This window comes from Macaca nemestrina, chromosome 1, assembly GCF_043159975.1.
Source record: "Macaca nemestrina isolate mMacNem1 chromosome 1, mMacNem.hap1, whole genome shotgun sequence".
Lineage (NCBI taxonomy): Eukaryota > Metazoa > Chordata > Mammalia > Primates > Cercopithecidae > Macaca > Macaca nemestrina.
The window spans coordinates 137,893,514-137,912,682 of NC_092125.1; the positions used below are offsets into that span (position 1 = coordinate 137,893,514).

At 41.9% G+C, this 19,169-nt stretch overlaps 1 long non-coding RNA gene across 2 annotated transcripts; it reads right to left on the reverse strand.

The window, feature by feature from the left end:
- Window positions 1-12,612: 12,612 nt before the first annotated feature.
- LOC105485433 (uncharacterized) lies at window positions 12,613-18,408 on the reverse strand. 2 transcript variants are annotated; one of them, XR_989571.2, is made up of 4 exons: window positions 18,341-18,408; window positions 14,083-14,240; window positions 13,439-13,596; window positions 12,613-12,807 (listed from the first exon to the last, which is right to left on the reverse strand). It is a non-coding gene; the product is annotated as an uncharacterized lncRNA (long non-coding RNA). The 2 variants fall into 2 exon arrangements; XR_989570.2 differs by lacking the exon at window positions 18,341-18,408 and adding an exon at window positions 15,037-15,057.
- Window positions 18,409-19,169: the final 761 nt, after the last annotated feature.

Sequence of the window (19,169 nt, forward strand, 5' to 3'; positions counted from 1 at the left end):
AGGTTTTCAGCACCTAGAAGAACAAGAAAATAAATTTCTGATGTTTAAGCCACCTAGTCTATGCTATTTTCTATAACAACCCAAGATGATTTAGACACTAATTATTTAGGAAAATTAGGAAATAGAAAACTCAAAATTTTAACCTAGATTAACAGATTTCAGAAGCTTTCTCCAGTCACTATGGAGTATTTATCAAAGTATGTGCTGTGACCCACTAGTGGTTCTGAATGCAATCTACTGGACTACAATCAGCATTTTTTCTAGAAGTTGAATAGACAGGTATAGAATACAATTGAATAGAATAGAAAATATCAGAGTGTGTCACTGTTTAAAGTAATATAAGTAACCCTTGAAAAACATGTCACATTTTTTTGAGATGGAGTCTCACTCTGTCACCCAGGCTGGAGTGCAGTGATACAATCTCAGTTCACTGCAACCTCCGCCACACAGGTTCAAGTGATTCTCCTGTCTCAGTCTCCCAAGTAGCTAGGATTACAGGTGTGCTCTACCACACCCGGCTAATTTTTGTATTTTCAGTAGAGATGGGGTTTCACCATGTTGGCCAGGCTGGTCTTGAACTCCTGACTTCAGGTGACCCGCCTGCCTTGGCGTCCCAAAGTGCTGGGAATACAGGCATAAGCCACCATGCCTGGCCCATAAGTCACTTTTTAAAGTAAGACTTAAAAAACATAAGCATTACTTTATAAAACCTTTGTTCCAGAAATGTGGAGGGGAGGGGAGGGGGCATATGCACCCCAATGTGATATGTATCTCTCACTGTGAGTTTTATCAAAAATATTTTTACAAACACTATGTTTTTGCCATACTGTCTCACAAATAGCCCATCCATCCTATCTCTAGCCAGACCCCTTCTGATATAAGGAGATATCATGTACCCATAGGTGAGTCCTGATTTTCATACTGCTTACACAATTTTCCTCTTGGTCATAGCTCATCCCAGCATGACATGGTTTGACATTTAATCTCTACACATCACACATATATGTTCCCTTACTTATTTTGTGCCCACTTTTTTTCTTGCAACAGTGGAAGCTGACCACAGCTTGACTGTCCATCCTTACTCCCTGTTTTCTACAATTCTTAACTCAGTCTGTATCCCTGCAGCACTCTTCTAAGGGCTTATCCATTACAAATGCACACTAAATGCATGTGCAATAATTCAACTAATTGATCCAATCAAGTAGATTATATCCATTTGAGAGCTTCTGTTCAGTCCCAAAAGAGCCCAGATTCAGTCATGGAGAAATCAAGCAGGCATTAGCTCTGATTCTAGAAAACTTGGGTTTTTGTTCCTAGAATCAAAACATCAGTAAATTTTGTTTAATACTGAGACAACGTAAACACCTATAATTTTCTTTCTGGCTCAGTCATGATCTCTATGTGGTAGTCAGGCTCATTGTGGTGGGGGAGGGTCTGGTATACTCACCCAAGTGACATAGGCACAAGTGACAGCCACCTCAAGGACCATATCTGGGTATGGGCCATTTGAGTAGCCGTCACCACAAAGACAGTCTTGTCTGGGTCCTGAGTAGCGACATTCTGCAGGGCAGGCTTAAGGGGTGCCGGTCAGCACCACGGACAGTTCCAAGTGCACCTGATTGACTTCAAAATAGCAGGAATCTCTTTAATGTGTAGTCAGCCCCAGCATACTTGGCTTATTGCCTCTCCAATGTACAGCCCACTCCACACAGGTGCCTCAAACCGCAATGGGCTTTTCAGTGTCAGAGATCATGTGGTAGTAGGCCCAGGAGTCCCTTTTTCCAAGGTCTGGAGATATTGCTTCCTCCTGTGGGTCTAGACAGGCCCCTCAAATGAGGAAGGGGAAGAAGAGTTGGGTTCAGTTCTCCCCCATCATCTTTTTCCAATGTCCTTTTTTTCCGTTACCCAGGTCATTACCTAACACAGGTAGGAGTTAGGGGAGAGAGTGTCTGGCCTATCTGTAAAGTATATTTATTAATTTTCTGATTGCCCAGCATCCCTTCCAACTTAATTTAGTAATATATCTCAACTTTTGGTGAGCTACTTCTCCCCTCACAGTATGCTACATCTATTAATCAAGATGGCTCATCATCACCAGGTAACTTGGCAGGCATGTGACTCATCTTGGACAATCAGATGCTTCCTTCCTAGAATTAGAAGAATAATAGTAAAATAGTCAGAATTTCCTTATTACTGGTAAATTCTTGACCCTGAAAAGACAGTTAACTAGTTCCTTCTATCAAGACCCTCTGAGGCTTCATGTTTCCTGTCTGTTCCAAATCTGGATCTTTAATCTCATAAGCAACTTCCCTATCTTTCTACAGACATCTCTTTTGCCTAAATTAGCCAGTATTAGTTTCTATTGCTTATAACCAAAAATTCCTAACAGTTTCATCTACTAAGGATAAAGGCTATGCCTGGAATCTTGAGATGGAAGGCAGAGAGGATAATAAATTTATAATTGGCAGTTAAGCCCAACTAAGAGACTATGAGCCAAGACTATATGAAATTTATTTCTAAATCCTTATACACCTTAGAACATGCTTTATGCATAGTTGGTATTCAAAATGTACCTGTTAAGTTGGGGCATATATAAAAATCTATAAAGTGAGCATGACTAAGAGAGATAGATGGATGCTGGTTAAACATTATTGTGAATAGTACATAGTTTGGAGGCAAGGAACAGCTCTCAAAGAAGTTACCGTTACCTCTTCACCTCTCTCTCTCCCTCTTCATATCCCTCTCACTTTTAACAATAAATACAAATTTCAAAGCCTCATCTTAGCTCTCTCATTTGTTAGGGCATCTGTTATACCATGGAGTAAAGCATTGGAGCAAAGTAAAATAAAATTCATGTAAAATAAAAGCTTTTTCAAAGAATTCCTAAATTTTGATCCTTTCTGATATTCCCCTGACTCCAGTTAATAAAAATAGCTACAGTTAATAAAACATTCTATCCACTCCTTTTCAATGCTGCCTATTATTCTTGAATGCTCAAAAGCCCCAGGCTCCCAGCCAGGTCAAAAGGTTTCACAAAACATCCACGAATTATTTCGAAGCAGTGAGACTCCCACAGCATGCCTCCCCGGAAACTGTAAGGCAAGAAAATCCATCCTCTCTTTCTGAACGAAAGTCAGAATTCACAGGAGGAGATATAAAGAAACCACCAGATAAAGGTTTATTCTTATTTTGCACCTTTAGTCTGTAATCCCAGGTACACCCCTCACCTAAGTAGGAGCATTCCTTCCCAGGAGGAGAATCCCAGCGCACTGTCTATGACAATGTATTTTCAACATTTTTTATAACAACCACAAATTCTATTTTTAAAAACAATTCCATTCTTCGATATGCTGGAGGGCATTCATAGTTTTCTCTCCCAAACACTGAGGGGAGAAAATTCTCCCACCTTAGCCCTTTGGTCTTTTCTCTTTCAATCAGACTTTAGCAGGTTCAAGTTGAGCCTGCTAAAAAAAGGAGCCTCTGTTCACTCCCCTGTCAAACCAAACCTTTCTGCACAGCCCTTTGGCTTTGCTGGATGTTGTTATAAGACCCAGTCCTTACAAGCAACACAGTATTTCCAGCCTGAGCTCTCCACAATTTGATTCCTCATCCAAAATGTAGTATACCATAAGAGACATACCATGGCTATAGGATTAATGATAGCCATAGGGCCCACTCATCCATCTCACAGGGCCTACACTATGTGTTACTTAGCAGTATGATGTAACCTGGCCTGGGGAGTTCCAACTCTGGCCCAAAGATTACCCAGTCTCTATGATAACAGGTTGCCCTAGAGAAAAGGCCACCTCAGTACAGATGCAACTTTCACAAACTTTAAAACAAAGCTTACCCTTGCAAGAATAGTTTAAACTCCCTTTATGAAATAAATACCTGGTAACTGGCCCAGACAGAATACAGGTATAAGAAAGGGGGAAGGATCCCGCAAACTCTGAGAATGGTATCCAAAGGAAAACCTCCCCCCCTTCAGGGGGTCATCTGACCTCTGACTATATCTGGTCCATGCCACCGTGAGAGTGCTACCAGAAGAAACTGCCTGAACACCAGATGGTGCCTGATTCTTATCTTTGATGCAAATCAGACCAAACAGGGAAAAGTCACCCCTGGGGAAGCTAGTTAACCAGGCCCACCTGACAGCCCCACACATCACATAAAACTGATTCTTTGTGTGTGAATTGCGACTTTAGAGTGACACCCTTAAACCCCAAACTGCCGTATCTGCTAATATACATAATTCCTCCCTGGTTTAGTCCTGACCCACTGGAAGAGTGGGCAGTAGATTCTTCACTGGCATTGCCAACAGCAAAAAGGCTATGAAACGCAAAAGATAACAAGTTGCAGGGAAGAACAACAGAGCTATGCAAACCACCCTGCTGTGATAGCTGCATTTTAAAACCAAATCAAGTTACTTAGCAAATAGAATCCACACTCTCCCATGAACTCAAAACACTAAATAACTAATTAATATTTTCATTGCTATGGCTATGATGCCTTTAGCAAGTTTGTGATAGTTTTGCCAGATCAAGTATTCAGAACTATTTGCTTTATAGATTTTTTTAGTCAAATTACTCTTTATCCTGGTCTGAAGAATCCTGAAAGTTGGGGGAAATGGTGGGATATTTTTCTTCTTTGTTGCTAACACATGTTTGTACATAACGATTTTTTCAAAAACAATTTTAAGCCAAGTAAATATTAGGAGCACTACTTCCCAAGTCCAGAACATTTCACATTCATTCATTTACAAGATATTTCTTGAGCACCTGCTTTCTGTCAGGAATGGTACTAGGCTCTATCCTGGAAACTGTAAAACAGACATAGGATGAATTTTTAAATATCTGTCTTTTTGAATGTGTTACTGGTCATCTTTGCCTTGCAAAACAATCTCTTCTATTAGCATAAAGTCTTTTTATAGACATTGCTTTGCTGTCTTATTTATTTGCAAAATTAGAGCTTTGTGAGAGCCTGCACTTCTACTAAGGTTCCTATTAGACTTGGGTTTTTAAGAATTATGATCTTTTATAGCAGCACAATTGAGTCTCAAGGCCTGACTTTTCTACAGCAGTTTCAGTCACAACAAAAACTTTATTATAACAAAAAGCATGCCAAAGTCCTGCTGATGGCAGGTCTAGAGGCAGTGTTCAGTTGACCTCTAAATGCCTTCCTGCTGGCTGTGACCAGGAGCCACGGAGCTGGTAAATCTCCATGGCAGGTTTTGCAGCTGTGGTCCCTCCCTGACTGTGATGGTTAATACTGAGTGTCAACTTGATCGGATGGAAGGATTCGAAGTACTGTTCCTGGGTGTGTCTGTGAGGGTGATGCCAAAGAGATTAACATTTGAGTCAGTGGGCTGCAAGAAGCACAGCCACCCTCAATCTGGGTAGACACTATCTAATCAGCTGCCAGCAAGGCTAGAATAAAGTAGGCAGGAGAAGATGGAAGAGCAGATTTGCTGTCTTCTGGCCTTCATCTTTCTCTTGTGCTAGATGCTTCCTGCCCTCGAACATCAGATTCCAAGTTCTTCAGCTCTTGGAATCTTGGACTTATATCCATAATTTGCCAGGGACTCTTGGGCCTTTGGCCACAGACTGAAGGCTGCACTGCTGGCTTCCCTACTTTTGAGGTTTTGGGACTTGCACTGATACACCACTGACTTCCTTGGCTCATCGACTTGCAGCTGGCCTATCATGGGACTTACCTAGTGATCATGTAAGTCAGTTCTCCTTAATAAACACCTTTTAATATATACATATATCCTATTAGTTCTGTTCCTCTAGATGACCCTAACTACTACACCCACCATCACTGTTTGCAGGTTCTCTTCCAGGAGAGATATTTGCTGTGACCACCATCCTCTATAACCTCTCCTCTAGTTTCTTCCTCAGGATGATCCAAGACACCAGAGAGCTGAAAATTATCTTCCTTTCACCAAAAGTAAACGGAGGGGAATTGTTCTCAATTCTCCAAGTACAGCTCAATCTCCTTCACTGGGGAATCAGAATTTGACTAAATCATGCCCCAACTTTCCCATCTCATTTCCTTCCTGAGGGAATTCTGGTCAACTGCTCTGCTTACTACCTCCCAAATGGGCCCTAAGCTTTCTCATCATGATTTCTTTACTCAAAACATCCTTCCCACCTACAACACCCTTCAACATTCTAACTTGCGTTTAAACCTAACTAAAACCTCATCCTCTCAAAACAGTTTTTCCTTAACTGATTTAGACTGAAATCATCATACTTACCTTTTCACAAATTACAGCAATTTCATGGCTGAAAGATGTTGAGTGTCTGAATTGGGACAGTGGCAACAGGAATACACATGCAAGAATGGACTCAAAATCTATAATGGTAGTCAAATAAATGGTCAGGGCTTGGTGGATGTTGGTGGATGTTATTATGGATGCCTCTTGCCAAAACACTGCTTAAGAGTGAGGCTAGCACCACGGAGGGAATATAAGCCTTTCCCCTGCAATTTCTACTGGGCACAATATTTAGAATGGGAGGCAGAACTGACCACTGGTCAAAATTCTTAAGATTTTGTATCTTCCCCAAGGAAGTAGAAAGTAAACAAACATTTTAATAGCACAGCGATCTGTTGCCGACTCTAATTACAATAATCTTTCATTCTGAAATTACTTTTTTCCTCACTGGTTCTTTCATCACAGACGCCCAATTTGAAATCAAAGATAACTGACGTCACCTCTAAAATTTTCATTACTCGAAGTATGGGAAACAGAGGATGTATGGTTCATGCCCCTTGAGTCTCACATGTGCATGTCTCAGTCTGTCTTGCCTGAAATAAATTTGCTACAATCACTGTTTTTACAATATGCTAAAGATATATTACCAAAATAAGCTTGTTCCTCCACAGAGTAAGTAAGCCGAAGGCATTGTGTTCCATCTTTACAATGAAATGCAGATTTCTCATTGAAAGACTAATCTCCAGTTTCAAAAGACTGAACAAAATGGTGCTTAAGAAGAATTATAGCTGGTTAAATATAAGCTGCTAAAAACATCCAGGACAAGAATATTCTGTGGGTACCAACGCGTTTTCATCTGCTTATGATTTAAACAAATTCCTTTCAGCAGAAGATCATATCCCAGTATTTTCTTCTGAGATCAGCAAACCAAAATCAGGAAGTATACTGACCCAGAGCCTTCTTTACCTAAATGATCTTATTTCTCTACATTTGTATCAGTAAGAGATTGCCTCATATTAGCATGATTGACCCCTCCTCTGGTCTGAACCTACTCACAACAGAATGGAAGAGAGATCCACAGAGCTCCCCATGCTCCTGGTGGGCCACACATGGTCACATTTGCTCAGCATCTCCTCTCAGACCTCTACTCACTGGCAGATACCAGTCCAAGGTCTGCCTAAAACTAGTGACCCATTCCTTCCTTAGAAGACGTAGGGACCAACTTCAGTGACTTCATCCCTGTCACCTTCACAGCCCCATATAGTTTTCTCTATCTGCCAATCTAACCCCATGTCCTTTCTCTTCACTACCCTCCCAACCCTTTTCAGGGTCCTCTGGAAGTCATGGTCTGTTAGGAGTAAAAACACCTAGAGGCTGGGTGCAGTGGCTCATGCCTCTAATCCCAGCACTTTGGGAGGCCAAGGCGGGTGGATCATCTGAGGTCAGGAGGAGTTCAAGACCAACCTAGCCAACATGATGAAACCCCGTATCTATTAAAAATACAAAAATTAGCTGGACATGATGGTGGATGCCTGTAATCCCAGTTATTCAGGAGGCTGAAGCGGGAGAATCGCTTGAACCCAGCAGGCAGACATTGCAGTGAACCGAGATCCACCATTGCACTCCAGCCTGGGTGACAGAGCAAAACTCTGTCAAAAAAAAAAAAAAAAGAAAAGAAAAAAAAACCTAGAAACTCAATTTCTCTGAATACATCACCTTCTCACGCCAGTGAAAATCTCCAGTAGATCCCAAAGGCACCGTTTCCCCCAGTCACTACACTGGTTGTGTTTTTCCTCTGATAACATTTGTCCTGAAGGAGCGGGGAGCTCTCCTCACTGCCTCTTCCAGACTAACACTCCTGACTCCATCCTGTAAACCCAGTCATACCATCTGATACTTCACATTGTTGTAAGAGTCCACCTTCCAACCTGTTGATGACTCTCATTAAATGAAAGAATGGGTCTTTGCTCACCGTCTTCCTCTCCACTTCTGTAACAATGGGGGGTGGTTAAATAATCACATAGATCTCACAGACTTTTGTTCTTTTTGCTGAATTTATCCTATATCCTGCCTCAGTCACTTATTTTCCTGGTCATACCCTGTCTCTTCTCATTGTCAATAACTTCACTCCTCCAAAATATTGGCTTTAAGTGTCCCTCTAATTGCAACCTCTGAGCTTTCCATCTTGATCATTGTTTTTACCACAATTGCAGTAACCTCAGGATATACAAATCTTGGACCTACCACCCTTTCACTTCCCTCCTTCCCCAGTTTAAATTCCCTGGTCCATCTCTAACATCGCCTCGCATATACACTCTCAGCTCTCATCTGCTCATCTTGCCCTTTATGTATGTACTCAGTCAACAAAACCACAATCCTAATTACATTCAGCTGTCCGCCTACTCCACGCCTACACCCAAGCCAATTCTGAAGGCCAGAGGAAATCCCACAATCGTTTGGACTAATCACACTTTAAAATCATGACCACAAACCTTAACAATGTCCTCAACCTTAACCAGGAATTCTGGCATATTGTCCTTGCCAGTTCACTCTCCTGCCCTCTGACACAAGTTTTTCTCTCACACACTCACTCTTCTTCACTTGAAATTTCAACACGTCCTACACATTGGTCTCTCAACGACATCATATCTTGTTTTACTAAGAAAGGAGGAACATCCCAAAGAGAACTTTCTTATCCTGCAACCAAACCTGGCATCCTCTCTGTTGCTGTGCCTGCACCTCACCTGCCCTCCTATAACAGGGCTTGAACTGTCTGTCCTCCTTTCTAAAGCCAGTCTCTCCATCTGTGCAGTGGATCCTGTCCCCTCTTGCCCATATAAGGACTTCAGCACAGCAATTGTCTTCATTCTCTCCTGGTTTGTTACCTGATCACACACCTTCCTCCTTTTCCCATTAATTCCACTGTCCATTTCTTGGCTTCCATTCACAATAAAACCACTCAAAACATTGCCATGCTCTCTGCCTCCACTTCCTCGCTACTCATTATTTCTTGAACCCCTTCCATTCAGGTTAATATCCCCCCATTTCACTAAAACCATATTTTCAAGGTCGTTAATGACCTCTGCATTGCCAAACTTAATAGTCTTTTCCTAATTTTTGTCTAATTTGACTTCCCAATATCATTTGATTATTTAATTATATCATCATTTGATAATTCCCACTTTTGGGAATATTCTTTCTTGGACTATAGAACATCATATGTGTCTGGTTTTCTTCTTACCTCACTGTCTGTTACTTTCCAATCTCATTTACTGGATTCCTCAAGACCACTTGAGGCTCAGCCCTCAGCCCTCTTCTCTATCAGCATTCATATCCATTAAGTCATCTTATCTCTTCCATTGCTTTCTACACCATCTGTGTGCTGATGGTCCCAAATTTCTATCTCCGTCCCCTGACTTCTCCCATAAACTCCATATATATCCAACTCCCTGTGTGACATCTTCACTTAGATGTCTAATAGGAATCTCTGCAGGTGTACTTCAAAACATACTAAGAATCCCTGCCGTGATGACCAAGAACCATGAGAAGGTTCAATATCAATAGTAATCAGACAGTGACAAACCATAAACACAATGTGATTTTTCCATCACCTCATTATTACCAATTATATTGCTAGGAATATTCACAACCATGTCTTGTGTGCACACTGCACACACTTTTGTGTTTCAACTTGAGATGATGCCAAACTTTTCCAAAATAAATATATATTCTCAGCTGGTTTTGCAATTTTTTATTTTTAACATCACTACTGCCAGTCATTTAAGTTTTGTCATTCTGTTGTGTGTGGTGTTATTACATCATCCTTTTAATTTGCATTTTCTTGATTACTGGCAAAGTTGAACACCTTTTCATTACTGACCAAGCAAACTGAACTATGAGATTTAGGATGCAACTTAGGTGCCTAAGCTATAAAGAAAGCCATGGAAGTGATTACCATAAAAATCAGGGGAGTAGTTACCCTTCAGGGGCAAGGAAGGTAAAATCACCAGAAGAGGACATGCAGAGAGTAAGGGGTTTTCTGAGTACTGATGAATGTATTTTTTGTTCTGTGTAGTAGTTACACAGATGTTCACTTTGTGATAAAACACTGGGCTGTAAAGTCTTGTTTTGTACAATTTTCTACATTTGTTGTATTTCACAGTAAAAAAAATTAAATAGAAGGTTAAGTGAAGCAAACAAATACTATTTGAGTACTTACTACATGCTGGGCCATATGACAAATACTAGGGACCCAAAGATTAATGAGAAAGGTTGTTTCCCTCAAGGTCACCATGAATCACGCGATTAATTGGTGGCAGCCAGAATTGCACCTGGAGCACTGAGAACCCGTGAAAGATGTCAAGAAGGAGGGGGATTTGTGGCAGGCCTCGAAATGTGAGTGGTATTGGATAAGCAAAGAAAAGGAGGGGCATGATGGCCATCTTTAGATTTATGACCAGAGCAACTCCCAGTCTACACACACATTGACACTGACACTCAGATGCCCACAGTCACACACACACTCATGGTGTGCATTTGCTGGAGCTGCTGTAACAAAGTACCACAGACTGGGAGGCTTCCACAACAGAAATGTGCTGTCTCACATAGTTCTGGAGGCCAGAGTCTGAAATCAAGGTGTCGACCAGGTTGGTTCCTTGGAGGCTGTGAGGGAAGGATCTGTTCCAGGCCTCTCTGCTTGGCTTGTACATGGCTGTCTCCTCCCAGGGTCTCTTCACAACCTCTTCCCTCTGTGAGTGGCTCTGTGTCCAAATTTCCCCTTTTATAAAGACAACAGCTTATGGGAGTACAGCCCACCCTAATGTCTCCTTTGAACTTGATTATCTCTACAAATACCTCTCTCCAAACAATGTTGAATTCTAAGGTATTAGGGGCTAAGATTTCAACATAAGAGTTTTAGGGGGACACAATTTTACACATAACACTCAACATATATACGTACTCACAAATGTACACACATCCATGTTCTCCCATACACAGTCACACATACACACACACAATCTCACAATACACATACGCACACCCCTTTACCCTTTCTCACTCATACCAACGCCCCCTCGGGCAGGCAGGCACACGGAGGGTCCCGCATCTGCAGGGGAGTTGCTTCTTCCCCCATGCTGCCGCCCACAGCACCCTGTCTCCTTGGGTGGGAATGTGACCCAAGCCAAGGAAAACAGAGTCTCTCACCAAGCATGAGCCAAACTGGAAGTAAAGGAAGACAGCCCCCCACTGTCTGGTGGCAAATTTGGGAAGATATACACTCAGTTGCTACTGGAAACACTGTTCCACTGTAGTACAGGCCAAGGCCTGTCTGCTGAACAACGAGAGAACCACAGGAGAAAAAAAAAAGTGAATCTCGATTCCCACATCCCCGGGCCCCAGCCGTCCATTGGTCAGCTGCACCCTGACAGGCCCACAGTATGGTAACTCCCCTTCCCTGCTCTAGTTTGGTGTAGGTTTCCATTACCTGTAATTCAAAGAGGCCAGAGCTTTGCAATGGAAGTCTAGGAAGCCTGAAGAGACCATGAAGATACAGGGTGAGGGATCAAAATGAACTTGTCACCATGTCTGATGAAAAGCCTTCTCTTTTCTTTTGTTCCATTTTGTTTCACTGTCACAGTTGTATACTGTTCTCCAGCCACACCACTTTCTTTCAGTACTTCCCCAACCTCTCTACCCACGGCAAACTTTAAAATCCTCCCTGCTCCTTATAGATCTCTGTTTATATGTTAAGTCCGTCCAAAAAACATTTCCTGACCACCCTAGGAAAGGCGTTTGCTCTCATAGTACCTTCTAACTCAGAACTTTAATTGCTTTCTTCATAGTCCTTTATCACAGTTGGCAATTATTTTATTTGTATGCTATTTACTTAGGTTTATCTCTCTTCCCCATTCTACTCTAAGCCTGCTAAGGACAGAAACTGGGTGTGTATGTTCCCCATTTTATCCCCCCAAGCCCAGCACCCAGTGTGGCACTGATGACTGATGCAAGAAAGTCAGGAAGGAAAGAGACAGACAACGAGAGAGGCTGATGGGTTCTCCATCCCGCAGTAACTTCCCAGCTGTGCTCTCTAAAATCCTGGCATTCTGAGAAGACTGTTTCACTGGCAATTTCACCCTAGACTTCTGTACCTCTTGCTCACTGAATGCCATGCTGTTTTACCTCCTGGGTGATTCTTCTCTGTTAGTCTCCCAGGCCGCACACCCACAGGAATGCCCCTGCTGCGTAACCTGCTTGCTTTAACGGCGGGGCAGCTGTGCCTCTTAGTTTTAGCATGCTCACAGGTGTCGCGTATTACCTTGTTTTGTTTTTAGCCAATGACAAAAACATGTTAAGAATTCTTAAGTGACTGTAACAAATGGTAATACTCCCCCACCTTCATTTTTGTAATTTCTTTACCCCAAAGGCTTTCCTCCGAAGGTATGCCATAGGCAATGCTGGATTTCTGGGGACAGAGCAGTGAAGAGCAATATCATTCTCAAGCACCGAGACATGCAGGCAACTTTCTGTCTGGAGAGCCCTCTTTGGGGCCAAGGATACAGGAGTACTTGAGAGTCTCTATTCACAGAATCCTGTTTGGAAAAAAAAAAAAAAACCTGTTATTTGTTGACTTGTTTTTTGTTTTTTGGGTTTTGTTTTTGTTTCAGTTTTTTTGAGACAGGCTCTCGCTCAGTCACCCAGGCTACAATGCAATGGTGCCATCACAGCTCACTGCAGCCTCAACCTCACAGCTGAAGCGATCCTTCCACCTGAGCCTCCCAAGTAGCTGGGATTACAGATGCTGGCTACCACACCTGGCTAATCTTTGTATTTTTCACAGAGACCAAGTCTCACTATGTTGCCTAGACTGGTCTCTAAGTTCTGGATTCCAGTGATCTGCCCACCTCGGCCTCCCAAAGTGCTGAGATTACAGGTGTGAGCCACCACACCCAGCCAAAAAACCTTTCCAAAGTAAAACACATGAAAGAAATGACTATGGTTTATTAACAGAGTCTTAGAAACCAAAGCCTTCATTTACCACAATGACTAGCCCAGGGGAAAAAAAGAGTTTACTGTGGTGTTTGTAAGGTGCCTGAAAACCACGTTTCCTCCTCCCTTTCCTTTCAGATACTCAATCTCTGGGAAACCCAATTGACAAGTTTCTGGCAATTCAACACCATGTAGTATCACACGTCAGAAATCGGTATGGAATGTTATACTCACTTTTCCCGTAACTTCTTACAGCCTTTAAATTGTCATCTCTCTAACTGCATTTCTTCAAACAACATTGCCATTTGAGTGGTATCAATCAGACAGGATTGCCCTTTGATGTCAAAACTCTCAGTCAGCCCACGTGAATAAATTCTGATTACTTCTGTATTCTGGAAAGAAAATGTATTTTTTCAGATCACGGTCATGAGCTGTGAGTGAACATTTAATAAAAAATAATATTGACTTCTCATCTGTAGGTGTCTGGTGCTAAATTTAGCGTCTTTTGCTAACAGAACCACCCTAGGCCTAGCTCCTTTTTAACCATGGCCTTAACACTCCACCGCTTTGCCTAATTCCTAATTCTAAGCAACTCCCATGGCCTAGTTTGTTTTGTTGATTTAAAAAATGCGCCAGTTTAAACTTCACATTTCAGGTTTGATTGCTGTGGGACAAACTGGCTCATAAATCTTTGCTCGGCTACTAGTAACTAGGGAGAAGTCGCTTTCTTCAGTAAACATCCCCTGCTTCTCAGTAATAGGGTGCCTTCCATCACCCAGAGGTTTTTTCCTTTTAATTGAGTGTTTGTTGAAGCATGACTCTGAGATAGGAGGCCTATTCAGGAACAGAAATTGCAGCCCAAAGTGCCCATTACTTACCTGAGACAGGGCCTGAGACCAGCTGCACCTTGCAGAGCCTGGACGCCAGGGCGTGTGGATTCGGGCTGCTGGGCCGATTAGCGACATTGCCAAAAATGACAGGGATGCAGGGAGATCGGGGAGCCTAGGTCTTGGTATTCTCTCCATCACCTGCAAACCTGAGGGATAATAATAATAATAATAAAGTAGGCACTCCATCTTTGCTCCCTCCTCCCCACCAAAAAAAAAGCCTCTCCCCAAAATGGAAAATTCAACTTCTCTGCACACCAGAAACACACATCTGTGTTTCCCCGTTTTTTTTGTTTTGTTTTGTTTTCTTCTCTAGTAGTCAGAAGTCTGCTTCCAAAGCTTCCCCTACCATCCTGATCTGAAAGGAGAAGAGAGCCAACATCTTTTCAATCTCCATTTTGAGCCAGACATTATATTAGCTGCTTCAGTATATCATTTCCTTAATTCTTCCAACAGGGCAATTAACTTGGTCCGCGTGTTATGGACAGCTACTGGGAAGACCTTTGCTCTGTCTTAGCTCTCCCAGTCCTGATCTCATGGGCCCCGTTTTTCCTAGCCCAGAGTTCTTCTTACACATCAATATGGATGAGGTTTTACTTTGAACTGTTCATTCTTCCAAGAGTGACAAATGTCGGATTAAACTGCAAAACTCCCCAACTTCACATTCACTGCATTCACCTCCAATCAATAAATGCGTTCTGGTGCTTCCCAGCAGGAAGACAGTCTTCATTATGGCCCGCCTTGGCAATGTGGGGAACTGCTCCTCCCAGCCCCTCAGAGCTTACACTATTTTGCACATACCCTTCTCACCCCTGATGTGAAGCACTATAGTGTCTGCAAATGTGATTTATTTGAATTCTAGCAGAAACATTTGTGGTACGTCTGGGTGGTCCTCTGTCTTGAGCTGAACCTCGCAGTGCTACAGAAATGGGTTATTACTGATACCTGGAAATAGCTACAGCTTCTTTCTTGGCTGGGATAAATTACAGTGTGACCTCTCCGTGGTATCCAGTACGTGGTGAGCCCTTCGCCTTCAGACAAAATGGCGCCAACATCACAAATATCTGTCCTGCAGAAGTACTTGAAGTTTGCTGTCCCCTGTATTCTCTAACATAAACAAGCCTCTGCTTTGATCCTTCTCTTTGCCCTGTTCCTGTACACACCCCTTCTCTGTTGCTTGGCTCCCATTACCCTCCCCTAACTGAAAGTCCCTCTGCTTCCTTACTATGAGCTATCTATTCTTCGATAAATAACTTGAAGCTCTCCACGGAAGGGGACTGACTGCTGAGCTGGGTTTTCAGAAATGAACAGAGTGAGCTGGAGAACAGAATGTGCAGAGTTACTGCAGGCAGGAGAAATGCATGCACAGGAACAAAACACATTGTATTAATATTTGGGAACACTCTGATCTGGGATTGTCTGTCTATGAGAAGCAGACACCAGCTCTAAGAAGCTCAAGTAAAAAGTAAGTTTACTGTTAGTATTGAAGGGAATAGTAAGGAAACCAATTTCAGGTAGTAAGGCCAAGAACTAGCACCACACAACCTCCCATGTCCACTTCAACCTGAACGTCTGCCTCATTCTCCTTTCTGGTACTTCATTTCCTCTACCTGTCTATTCTCATAATTGTGACTTTATGGATTGGGCTACCTGGAAATAGCATTAGCCCTAATTTCACAGCCTTAACACTTCCACCTCTCCTAGTTCAAACTACATAGAGGAAGGTCATGTGATTAGTTTGGCTCAGGTCAGGTGATCACTTCTGGCCCAATCAGCTGTGGCCAGAAGAGTCCACTGTGAGCATGGCATTTGGACCTGTCTCTTCAGCAGCTACTGTGGTTGGAAGGCACCTCCTAACACAAAAAAAGTAGGCTGAGCTGGCAACGTGTGTCTGGACAAGAGAACCCTCAGCAGCTCAGTATTTCTGAAACTTAAAGAACAAAGCAAAGAATAGTGGAAATGAAATCTTGTTCTTTGCTGACTGATGAGTGCCCCTAGACATGGCTCTATAAATTGTTGATTAGGTCATTTTAAAATATATATTTATGTGCTTTCAACATTTTTTAAAAATTAGATTTTACTAACCTTTTTCTCCCATTACTTAAAAACATTTTCAACTGTTGATATCATAGGTGAGAGAAATACTTCAGTCAAGCCTTTCTCCTCAAGCGGTTCCCAATGACTCTACCAAGTCCTCTTTCCCTGTGCAAGATAGTTAGATTCTATGCCAAATACCTAACAATTCCCCTGCAGTCTTTTTTTTCTTTCTTTTTTTTTTTTTTTTTTTTTGTACCATGGATTCTGGCATTGGTTTATATAGTATTTATTTTCCAAACTAGATTATAAGCTTTTGAACATAAAAACCTGCTGTTTCTATATTCTTGCTTCTATATTTCCTTGATTGTCATATATACTTATTGGAGATGGACTATCTGGATATCTATCATGATGGACTTCAACACTATATTACAATATAATAAGTAACTCTTACGACATGTATTGGTTGTGACTCTTTTGGTCATGAATTGCAGAAACCAACCTAAACTAGCTTAGGCGACAAATGGGAATATATTGGAAAGTTATTAGTTACTATCACATCTAAACCGTGGGAAGGGCAGACAGATAACTGGACAAAAGGGCAAGAAGATTCAGAGACTCAAAAGGAAAATCTGTCTCTCTTCCTGCCCCCATTTCTCTTCTTTCCTGTCTTCCTCCTTCCTGCCCATCTCCTTTTTTCATCTTTACTTTCTCTCACTTTTAGACTGGTTCTCTTGATGGTTTCTAAGTTTAATATCTTACATATTCCACTGCTAGAGAGAAACTGACTGTCTTTCTTGGTTAGAATTTTAAAATTCTATTTGTTTGGCTCAGCTTGGGTCAGTGAACCACCCCGAATCAATAAAGTATATGTGGGAATGGGGTTTAGACATGGACTTTAAAAACATGGCTTTGCCTGCTGAATCTACAAGAATGGAGAAAAGCAGTTCCCAAAATAAAATGTGTTTAAGTAAAGGTAATACTAATTACTGCAAATGGATAAATCCCTAGCTCTCTGTGGCTTAACATAGTCAAAATTTATTTTTCACTCATGACACAGTCCTGATCAGGTGGCTCGTCTCCACGTGATGCCCAGGAGGAAGAGAAAACAGGTTTTGGTGGACATGTACAGTCTCTGTCACAGAGGCATGCTGACCCCTAATGAAGAGAATGGAGGAAAGGGAGTTCTTGGTCTCCCAAACATTAGATGCCCATTATGCCAGACATAATACATCTGCAAATAACACAATCACCCGGGAACAACCATGAAAAGAACGCTACAGACAAACAAAATAGTAGCGGATATAAAAATGTATTTGTTTCCATAATGCAAAACAAAGTTGAACATGAAATTATAAAGAACCTCAAAAAACGTGCTAATAACTCAAAAACAGGAATCGTGGGGTTTAAGAAACTGTTTCTTTACATTTCATTCATTCAGAGGGACCGTCCTGAGTGCTGTCCTTGTTTCATGAGATTCTGGTCTAACAAAGTAGTAGGTTCTTGCATCCTCCCCCACTACCCCAGAGAATGATAAAATTGTTTTATTTGGAGGCATGTTCTCTCCAAAGGCTTTTTGATTTAGTGCCAGAGATTACAGTACACTAATACAGTCAAAGCCAGAATCAAGACCTTTCTTCGTTCCAGTTCCTTGGTGGCAGGCTTAAATACGCCTCCTCATAGGATCTTTATTTGCCACAAAGAGACTGCAGCTGGTTCCTTCCATTTTCCAGGCCTACTCTCATCATTTCAATTAAAGAGACTCCTGGAACAATGCATACTGCTGTCATGATCAGTCTCTTTTAGTTATCTCCAGGTCAGATAGATGCCTCCTCCAACTCTCACTTGCAGGTTTCCATGATGCCTTTGCGCCCTGTTCCCATTCATCCTCCTCCTTTCCTTCTCCTTATGGAAGAGCAAATAGCTGTACCATTTCTTCATGTTACTGGCTGAGAATCCACTCCATACCCCAGCCAGCCAGTTTCCTCTGACTGCCTTTATCACCTTCATTATCTTAAACATTATAGCAAAGTAATTGTTAGGAGAGTCCTTGCAGGGGAGGGTGAGTAAACAAAGTAATTATAGCGGAAGTTAAAAATTGTAGGACAGAGAGAAAATCTACCTATGTACAATGACAGGTCCCAGGAAGTTTTCAAGACTGATGAATAGACACAAACATTTGCAATTTAGAAAAAAAAAATGCGCGTCAAACCTTTAAGCTTATGAAAGCATCCCAAGTCACTGCGTCTTAGTCATCGTTCACTGCTAGGACTCTTAAACTCTGAGCCCAACCTGAAATAGGGCACAATAGGTGTTAAGCAGAGTTCCTCCTGTAGCCTCTACGATCTCACAATGCCTTTATGAAAGTACCTGCCAGATATATCACCCACTTGCCTCTCCTTCATTGGAAACATTGAAGCATGGTAAAGGTGGAGTTAACCACCTGCCATGTGACAGAGTAGCAGAGAGAGTTCAGGGAATAAAACTTGGGATTTCATCCCTGGGTGCCTACCTTAGCATACAGCCATTCTGCTGCACATGTTTTTCATAATGTACCTCCGAGGGTTTGAATTATTGCTGGGTTTTGCTTTTTTAGGTGGATAGGGAGAATTCAGGTGGAGAAGACTAGTAAAATGCAAGAAGTTAAAGCATTATTGGTATAACAAATAGAGAATGTTTTGTTCCAGTCGAAAGAGCTCCAATATTTCATCCCAAAGTCATCTTCTGGGAAAACCAAAATGTAAGGAGGCTGACACATACTGAATAAGATTTAGTAGGCACATTTCCAGGGTATGCACAGAGCCTGAGTTTTGCTGATTTTACACTTCCTCTTTAACCTTAGTTCTACCTGCGCAAATATCTACAGTGTCTCATGCTAGCGAACTTTCAGGGCAATGTAGTCAATAGAGCACAACATTTTTATTCTACATTAGTTTCTCTTTTCAGATGCTTATATTCGCAAGGCATACTCCCTGATCACAGTCAACTTTCTCTTTTAAAATCACATTATGCAAAAAACAGTTTCCAGGATAGTTTTCCCA